Source organism: Babylonia areolata, chromosome 10 (assembly GCF_041734735.1).
Source record: "Babylonia areolata isolate BAREFJ2019XMU chromosome 10, ASM4173473v1, whole genome shotgun sequence".
In the NCBI taxonomy this organism is placed as follows: Eukaryota; Metazoa; Mollusca; class Gastropoda; order Neogastropoda; family Buccinidae; genus Babylonia; species Babylonia areolata.
Window position 1 is genome coordinate 34,092,765 of NC_134885.1, and position 10,547 is coordinate 34,103,311.

A 10,547-nucleotide genomic window follows, 5' to 3' on the forward strand; every position below is an offset into this window, starting at 1 on the left:
GAAAACAGGTTCGACTCATACCCTCAGTCTTAAGCACAAAACCCATTGAGGACTAATGGTATGACCGACAATCTTTAACTCACTCAGTACGGCCAGTCCTCTCTTCTCCTCTACACAGACCCCTCGGATGTCCAGTGGGTGTCTGAATGACCAAACCTTTAGCTTCCGTCGTCAAAATTGTGGTATTTTTTGTCAACATTCACGTCTTCAGTATAAGAGCCTTCCGCTTGCAATACTTTGATGATGGTAATTGGGGTGAAACGCTGTTAACGTCGTCTCTTTCGCCGTTCGTATGGAAAGAGTTAAAATAAAATAAAAATGTAGTCATAACAGCGGCCTTCCATCTCTTGGCAACCCATCAGTTTCGGGAGACAGTGGAGTTGTGCTGTGGGTGGTAATTGATTCGGCGTCGGATGTGGATGGACAGGTCAATACAGGAGAGATAGTCCGTCCCTTCCAACACTGCACACTGGTGAAGTCTGACGCTGTCCCGTCTGTCTGTCTGTCTGTCTGTCTATCTGTCTGGATTTTGGGTCTTTCTTCTCAAGTCTCGCTGCCACCTCGTAACGCTGGGGCTAGGGAAGGCAAGCAAGCGTCTCTTCGATTTTTTTTTTCACAGTTCTCCTCTAAGTAGATGTCAGCAGTCAGTCTGTGGACATTGTTGATGATGCCATGCCCACAGAAATTCCCCTGGCAACAAGAACCAGACTTCCATCACGATTTACGACTTGAGATAGCGAAGAGAGATAGAGAGAGGGGGGGGGGATATGGGGGTAGACACACAGACACACACAGACACAGACACACACACACACACACACACACACACACACACACCGAACAAAAAAAGATAAATAAAGCTCTGTTGATAATGACTGTCGTGAGAACAGGCGGTGCCCAAGTCTGTGGTTCCAGACTCTGCAGCGTGCAGAATAGAGATGACGTGGCTGATAAAACACCAGCCGGTTATCTCATTTAACAGTTCCCCACCCCCCCTTTTTTTTCTTTTTCTTTTTTTCTCCACCCACAGGTCGATAGGAGAGACGACGGATTGAAAGGGATATGGACGCACATACATGCGGGCATTCAAAACTGAAAACAGGCTGGGAATGGATTGTGCGTAAAAACTCTTAGGAAAAAAACACCACATGCACACACACACACACACACACACACATGCGCGCGCGTGCGCACACGCGCACACACATACACACGCATACAGAGAGAGATGTACACACACACACACACACACACACACACACACACACACACACACACACACACACACACACAAACACACACACACTCATGTGCATATTTTTGTATATCTTAATGTATGCGTGCGTATGTGTGTGTGTGTGTGTGTGCATGTGTACATGTGCAGGTGTGTATGTGAGTAGATTTGTATGTGTTTGTATGTGTGTGTGTGTGTGTGTGTGTGTGCGCGCACACACACACTGGGTGCGTGTACGCGTGTAAGTGTGAGCTTATACACGCGCACGTACGCGCGTGGGTGTGTTTGTGCGTGCGATACCTGATGCGTCGCATGTCAGTTGTCTCAGTCACGAAGGGAAGTAACACTAATCAGTTGATGGAAAGAAAACCCAGACTGTTGCCAGGGAGACACGACTGAGCGAGAAAGAGAAAGAGAGAAGAGGGGAAACAGACGCTGGCAAATTGTGTGTGTGTGTGTGTGTGTGTGTGTGTGTGTGTGTGTGTGTGTGTGTGTGTGTGTGTGTGTGTGTGTGTGTGTGTGTGTGTGTGTGTGTGTGTGTGTGTGTGTGTGTGTGTGTGTGTGTGTGTGCAAGGGGAGGGTAGAGCGCACCTGCATACGTGCGGGCTTATTATTACCGCCGGGCGATCGATATTGTTCTGGACTGACTGCCAGTGGCTACAGTAACCATAGGGACACAACAATCCGTCTAAACAGTTTGCCTTCACTCTGTTTGTGTGTGTGTGTGTGTGTGTGTGTGTGTGTGTGTGTGTGTGTGTGTGTGTGTGTGTAGAAAAAAGAACTGAAAGAGAGGCTGACAGACAGAAAGAAAGAAAGAAAACGGAAGGAAGGCTTTTAGAAACGTAGAGCCCCGTTATCTGAGATGCAAAGTGCTATTATTGTTGTTGTCATGGCAAACGAACTGTCACGTTTTCGTTTTTTTTCTTGCTTCTTTAAAAAAAAAAAAAGTCGTTTCATCACTTTTATTTCCATTACTGTTGTTTGCTGTTGTATTATTGTTACTAACTACTGCTGCTGCTGCTGCTACGACTACCGCATGTATGGTAGTCAGTAGCGTCCGGTAATGACTACCAGAACAGCAGAGGAGGCATCTGCTTTTCTGACTGTCTGGACTGGAATTTGAATACAGTGGAGAGTGTCTTGCCCAAGTTACATCTGCATTCTCTCGGCCAAGAGGGTTTTAGGACAGTCAGTGTTGGGGATGGTTCCCAAAGGCCAACTAGCCTTCAAGGCTGCAGCTTCCAGTGCGATCTTGCCTCCCAATTCGTCATAGTCCTTCACGAAAGACTAAGCTGTAAATGACTTTCCATTGCGGTGGGGGAAACCATTGATCATACAGCTCCTACTTTGCTGTTGGCGCCCATATGTATGCTTATGTCAATTTGTGATATAAGCCGAGCTACTGCTACTACTACTACTACTGCTACTACAACTCATACAACTACAACAACAACAACCACTACTGCTGCTGCTGGTGTTCTGTTGCTGCTGCTATTATTATAATCATTATAATTGTATTGTTGTTTCTTCACCCCACTCTGGATCTTTCCTCTTCTCCAGACCTCGTGTGACTTTACTCTGATTGCCCAAAACCTTATTCAAACTATACAACAATATTCTTACTGTTGTCGTGGTCACTCAGTACGCAGTCGAGTTCACACTTTATGTGACATTTTTGTCTCATCGTTTTTGATTCTTTTTTTTTTTCTTTGTTTTTATTTTTTCTCCTTCTTATTTATTTATCAACTAATCTAGTTATTTATTCGTTTATTCATTCATGAAGTCATTTATTTATTCATTTATTCATCTGTTTATTTCTTTGCTTGTTTGTTTGTTTATTCATTTATTTACTTATCTATTTATTTATTTATTCATTTATACAGTTGTTTGTTTATTTATCCATTTATTTATTTACTTATTTATTTATTTACCTATTTATATGTTTATTCAGGTATTCTTTTTTTCTTTTTTTCTTTTTTAACGTGCGATTGCACGCCTCGAGGATGTTTTATTTATTTCCATGTGCCCAAATAGGGCTTTCGGATTATGAAAAAGAAAAAAAAAAAAACAAATTGTGAAACCATAACAAGATCTGTGCTCAGGTACCTCCCCATCCTTGCTTATTTTTCCATGCGGATACTGTTCATAACTTCTCTCAGGTCCTGTATTTACCTCCACGGTCATTTCCACTAATGACATTCCCTGAAGGAAGAGGATCTATGGTCAAGAATACAATAGACTGAGCAACACACTAGACGCCACGTTCTTGGCATCAGAGATCTTTTCCCATCCCTCTTGCGGCCAGTCAGTGGCGGCTGTGTGTGTTTGTGTGTATGTGTGGGTCTGTGCTTTTGAGTGCGTTTGTGAATGCACAAGAGTGAAAGTGTACACAAGTGTCAGGAGAGATATGTGTACGTGTGTGTGTGTGTGTGTGTGTGAGGGGAGGTGGGAGTGCGGGGGGAGGTGGGGTAGAGGATGAGGTATGTGAGTGTATGCATGCCTACACTGTGGGAGCAACAGGATATTGGAACGTATATATATATATATATATATATATATATATATATATATATATATATATATATATATATATATATATATATATCTTTGTATGTACGTGTGTGGGGTTGGGGGTGGGAGATATGGGCGTATGTGTGTGTGCTTGTACAAGTAAGTGTTCATCTCTGTGAGTGTGTGTTTGTGTGTGTGTGTGTGCCGTGGAAGCTGCGATACGTAGACTAGAAATGAGTGTGTGGAGGAGGGGGTAGAGGAGGTGCAAGGTAATGTGTGTGTGTGTGTGTTGGAGCTCATGTACGTTTATATGTATTTGACTGTGCTTTCATATGTGCTTGTACAAGTAAGTGTTCATCTCTGTGAGTGTGTGTTTGTGTGTGTGTGTGTGTGCCGTGGAAGCTGCGATACTTAGACTAGAAATGAGTGTGTGGAGGAGGGGGCTAGAGGAGGAGCACGGTAATGCGTGTGTGTGTGTGTGTGTGTGTGTGTGTGTGTGTTGGAGCTCATGTACGTTTATATGCATTTGACTGTGCTTTCATATATGTGAAACTGCATGTTTGGTGCATTTCTGTTATGCATGTGTGGGTGTATGTGTGAATGTGTGTCTTCATATTTTACATTTATTCGCTTATTTATCACCATTGTTGTCTTATTTATTTATTTATGTTTTATTATTATCATTTTATTAGTATTACTAATATTATAACTACTACCTTTTTCTATATTATAATTATTTATTTATTTATGCAAGCTCATCTATTATTTATTCCCCCGTTTTTTTTTGTTGTTGTTTTTTTTTTGTTTTGTTTTTTTGTTTTGTTTTGTTTTTTTTGGTGTTTTGTTTTTTTTGTTTTTTTTTTGTTTTGTTTTTTTTCGCAAGGCCTGACTAAGCGCGTTGGGTTACGCTGCTGGTCAGGCATCTGCTTGGCAGATGTGGTGTAGCGTATATGGTTTTGTCCGAACGCAGTGACGCCTCCTTGAGCTACTGAAACTGAAACTGAAACTGGTCAAGAAACGCTGCTGTTTCTTATCAAGCAGTGTCTTAGTCATTAGTCACGTTTAAAGACTCGGCAGTCAAGGCGTAAAGACAGCAGTCATTCTCAGCCAGCCTCCACAAACACAGTTCACACTAGCAGACCCATCGGAAGGAGGGCGTGTATCTGAATACATTGACAGTTCAGTGACACATACTTCTTCTTCTTCTTCTTCTTCTTCTTCTTCTTCTTCTTCTTCCCCCCCCCCTCTCTCTCTCTCTCTCTCTCTCTCTCTCTCTCTCTCTCTCTCTATTTCTCATTTAAAAAAAAAAAATTTCTTGTTCATTTGGCTTCTTTGCCCTGACGGCCGGATTGAAGAAAAGCATGTCCTTGCTTATTCATCTTCCCTCATTAGACAAAAATTCTATTAAATTTAACCATCGCCCTTTTTCTCATTTAAACCCACGTGCACACACACGCGGGAATACGTGGCGATATCACAAAATATAGTGAGTTATCCAAACTGACCACCATATTGATGAAGGTCATGGTCACAGCTGTTTGTGTTGTTGTTTGTATCAAGCTGTTACCAAGTGGTAATCACTGCGTGTGAGCATATGATTATCATGTCCCCAACAACTGGAATATGACAGCTGGGGACATTGGACCCGAGTTGTTGCCCCCTTAAATGAAAAACAGCAACAATGGGGAGGGGGGTAGGATGGGGTGGAGGGGCAGGCATTCCCGTACAGCAGCTGCCACTGTCAAAGGTTATACAATGACCTCGCCCCTTCCACTCACAGAAAGAGTACTTCCGGGTTTACATCTGACACTTCGCCACCATTGTGTTTTAGATCAGTCACGCTGGAACCTTGATGAATGTATTAGTGAGGACCAAATTCGTGGTATTCACTAGTGAACTTGTAAACGGATAAGTTATTGGATAGATGGAAGGAAAGAAGGATTCTTTTAAGTGCGCTAAGTGCATGTCGCACACGGGACCTCGGTTTATCGTCTCATCCGAATGACTAACGTCCAGACCATCACTCAAGGAGGGGTTGAGAAAATATCGGCGGCTCAGCCGTGATTCGAACCAGCGCGCACAGATTCTCTCGCTTGCTAGGCGGACGCGTTGCCTCTAGGCCATCACTCCTTATACATAGGATAGATTGTTGGGTGGGTGGATGGTTGGATGGCTGAGTGGCCGGGTGGGCGGATTGGATAGAAGGGTGGATGGATGGCCACACGATTAATGAGCCGTGGATGGAACCCAGTTGAGTGAGCGGCTGGGTGAACGGATAGATTGAAATACAAGTCCACGGATGGGACAAATGGGTATTGGAAAGCTGGGTGGATAGCATGCATGTTGCTAAAACATACTTTCGATCCTACATTTTCTCAAAGCACAAGGAGGCATCAAACGTCCACAAAATAGGAGCAGAGACAAAGAATCATGGAAATGAACAAAACAGCAAGACGGAGCGTAGTGACTGAACTGCACACAGAAATCGCCAAAAACCTAACACAACAAACTAAGCACAGCACGACAAGCAAGCAATATGTGAGAGAGAAAGAGAAGATGGTGGGAGGATGGATTCCAGATGGTTTAATCATGTACAGGCATGGGCCAGTGGGCAGATGGAGAGAAACGGGATAGGGAAGTAGGGAGAGCGAGGCCAAAAAAATTACCGCGACTGTCGATTGAAACCACGAATACAATAAAACATTGCCGTAAGGAGAGACGGAGGAAGAACAGGGAAAGGAAGAGAAAGCCTAGCACACACGCACACACACACACACACACACACACACACGCACGCACGCACACACACACACACACACACACACACACACAGTAACCAGGCAACGAATACAAACAAAACCTGAAAGAGTGTGGGCTGAAAACTGTGGCGTAGTGTAATGTGAGATAAGAGACATAGAAGGCGGCTGGGGCAATGTGGGGAGGGGATGGGGGATGGGTTTAGATAAGGTGGGTGCACGGACTGAAATCGGATGGAAAACTATGCCATGAACATTAAGCCAGGCTTTTCTTTGGGGCACTGTTTGGTCTCTTTTTCTCCTCGACACCATTTCTTCCTCCACCCCTCCCCATCTCTCTTTTTTTGCTCTCTGAATTTCATGTTGTCATAAGGGTGTGGATGTGGAGAGGGCCAGAGGGAGGAGGCGAGACAATGTGTAGGTCGGGGGGGGGGGGGGGGGGGGGGGGGGGGGACTGTTTAAACTCATGTCGTTTACATTTATTCCAAGTAAATAATATCACCGAAGACAAGTGCAAACAAGCGCTGCTGTGCAGAAGGGGGGGGGGGGGAAGCAGACAAAACCAGCACTAGTTTGTTTGTTTGTTGAAGTCCTAAAAACATTGGCCGTCACCAAGAAACAGCACAGAGAATCCGGTGTTGTGGACACGAATTGAGCCTCCAATCATTCTATAACCCGGAATAAATTGTTGATGCACCATCGAGCCTCCAATGATTCTATAACCTGGGATAAATTGTTGATGCACCATTGCAAGTTCGTCCAGGAATAAATTCAGACACACATACGTTTTACTCCCATAACATCCCACCCAAACCCCTTTAATTCAGCTGCTTTTAACCTGTGATGGTTTGGTCATAGTGTGCTGTAAAATAAATGAATAAATAAATAGAAAAATAAATAAACAAATAAATAAATAAGTAAATAAAAATTATTTTTGAAACTGATTTACTGAAAGCATTCGACTGGAAATACATTTCACATAAACCCAGGCTTTGATGACACAACCGACAAAGCTTGGAGGAATCTCGTAAAAAAATCCTTTGTGTAGCACTTCACAGGACTGAAATAGAAGAAGGGCTAGGAATCTCACAGGTGATCTGTTTTCCAGGTGACAGGTAATCAAGAAACAGGCTGGCACAAGATCTGTTTGTTGCTGTTGTTGTTGTTGTTGTTTTGTTGTCTTGCACAACACTTCGTTCTTTGTGCTCGTCTTCGGTGACAACTATTCATATGGAATGAATAAAACGGTATAAATTCCACTAATTACATCCACCAGATCCTTCTCCAAAATCTCTTACCTCCTCCCTCTGGCCCCTGTCCTTCTCTACCACCCGCAGGGTAAGCAGCGAGAGACTGAAGGGGTGGAGTGGGGGAAGACAAGGTGTCGAGGGGAGAAAGAGAGAGAACAAAACAGTGCAGAACGACAGGGCTGACTCGATGGTTACGGTGGTGTCATTTTTCTACCCGGTTTCAACACATGCAATCCCCCCCCACCCCCACCCCCCCCGCCCACCCTCCCCACCCCCCACAACCCCCACTCTTCGACCTCCTCTGAGATCCCCCAGGTGCGTTATCTAGCATCACCCCTATACCCCCACCCCCACCCCCACCCCGAACACATACACATGCCCCGCCTCCCCTTATTTTCTTTCTCTCATCTGACATTACAATGCGTGCCAAAGTTTTCAGCCTACCATCTTTTATGTTTTGTTTGTGTTCGTTGCCTGGTTACTAGCCAGGTGATTTTGTTTGGTTTTGTTTTGCATCGGTATGGATCGATCTGGTTGTTTGTTTGTTTTGTTTTGTTTTTGTTTTCTTTTTTTTCTTCTTTTTTTTTTGTTTGATTGTTTTGTGTGTGTATTTTTGTTATCTTCAGTTTAACGTCTTTCCACTTGAAGTGATTGTGTGTGTGTGTGTGTGTGTGTGTGTGTGTGTGTGTGTGTGTGTGTGTGTGCGTGTGTGTGCGTGCGTGCGTGTGTGTGTGTGTGTGCATGTGCGTGTGTGTGAGTGTGTGTGTGTGTGTGCGTGTGTGTGTGCGCGTGCGCTCGTGTGTGTGTGTGTGTGAGTGTTTGTGTGTGTCTGTGTGTGTGCGTGTGTCTGTGTGTCTGTGTGTGTGTGTGTGTGTGTGTGTGCGTGTGTGTGCGTGTGTGTGTGTAATGCCCTGTTTTTCTCCTCTTCCCTTTCCATGCCCCTCTCTCTGTCTCTTCTAACGGCAATGTTTTGTTATGTTCATGGTTTCTAATGACAGTAAGGTAATTTTCTATCTGTCTGTCTGTCTGTTTGACTCTCTCTCTCTCTCTCTCTCTCTCTCTCTCTCTCTCTCTCTCTTTCCATCTTCCCACCCACTCCTATTTCTCTTTCAAATATGACTTGCTGCTCTTTCGCCTCTTGCTTCTTGTTAGTTTCTTGGTGATTTATTTATGTAGTTTATTGCTACGTCTTATTGTTTTGTCCGTTTTTCTTTGTTTCTTTTTATTTATTAATATTTTGGGTGGTGGTGGATGATTTTGTCTTTTGTCTGTGTGTTTATTTCTATTTTGTTGTTGCATTAGTATCTCATTAAGCTTTGAGAAAACGAAATCTCGATGGTATATTCATGCAACATATAAAGTATCCACCCAACCCGCCATTTATCTATGAACATATCATTTAACATGCCCGTTTACCCATTCTCTAAATCATCCGTGGACTTGTTACGCTTCAATCAACTCAGTCAAACAGAATCGATCCCTTCATCGATCCCACCACCCATCTGTCCATCCATCCATGAACTTGTCCATACACTGATTTACTCATATCAACCACCAAACTAGCCATTTTTCCAGGGTTCCAACATGACCACTCCTGAACCCTGTGTTGGTGCAACGTCACAGACTGACTCCCTCAACAGAAGTATACTCCTGGGAGTTTTTTCTCTGTACGCGGATGGGGGCTAGGGGGGAAGGGGGGGTGGGGGGGGGGGCATTGTATAATACTGATAGTGGAAAAGACTCATGTTATACGGGGTAATTTTGATGTGGTAACAGCTTGACACACACACGCCACACACACACACACACACACACACACACACACACACACACACACACACACGCACACGCACACACGCACACACACACACACACACACACACACACACACACACACACACACGCACACACACGCACACACGCACACACACACACACACACACGCACACACACACACACACACACACACACACACACACACACACACACACACACACACACACGAAGCTGTGCCCATGACACTGAAATTGTCCTGCGACTTCATCAATACCGTGGTCAGATTGGGATGACTCACTGTACCATGATGTATTACCATGTATGCCCGTGTGTGGACGTGCGTTGAAAATATAGAAAAAGAGAGGGAAAGGAGAGAGAGAAAGTTAGAGAGAGAGAGACAGAGACTAAAAATTGAGAACTCGGAAATCAAAACGTTTTTACACAAAGATTAATATTTTTAGCATGGCCTATTTTTTTTTAAATATGTCTTTTATAATCTACAGCTATTCTAAACAGTGGACACACACACACACACACACAAAGACAGAGACAGGGATAAAGAGAGACAGAGAGAAAGAGAGACAAAGACGGATAAAACTCGCCCTAAAGATGACTAATACGAGAAACAAAACAAAAAATCCGGCAATTAGCGTACAGTGCATGTTTACAAAATGAGCAAAATGCAAATAGACACACATCGATCGACGCGGCCCATTTTTCGCCCCCACCATCTTCACCTCCCCACCTCCACCACATCTTCCTTTTCTCCGCTTGGTTCAGTAAAACAAAATGACCCTGGAATCGTGCCAGGGGAAACAAACGAAAAAACAAACCCAACCAAACCAAACTTTTTTTTTCTGAATTAATGAAAACTGGCCTCAAATTTGAAATAGAGAGGTGTGCATTCAATCGCCTCGCCTTCCCTCGAACACAAGATGTCAACATTTCAACACGCACACACACACACACACACACACACACACACACACACACACACACACACACACACACACACTCACG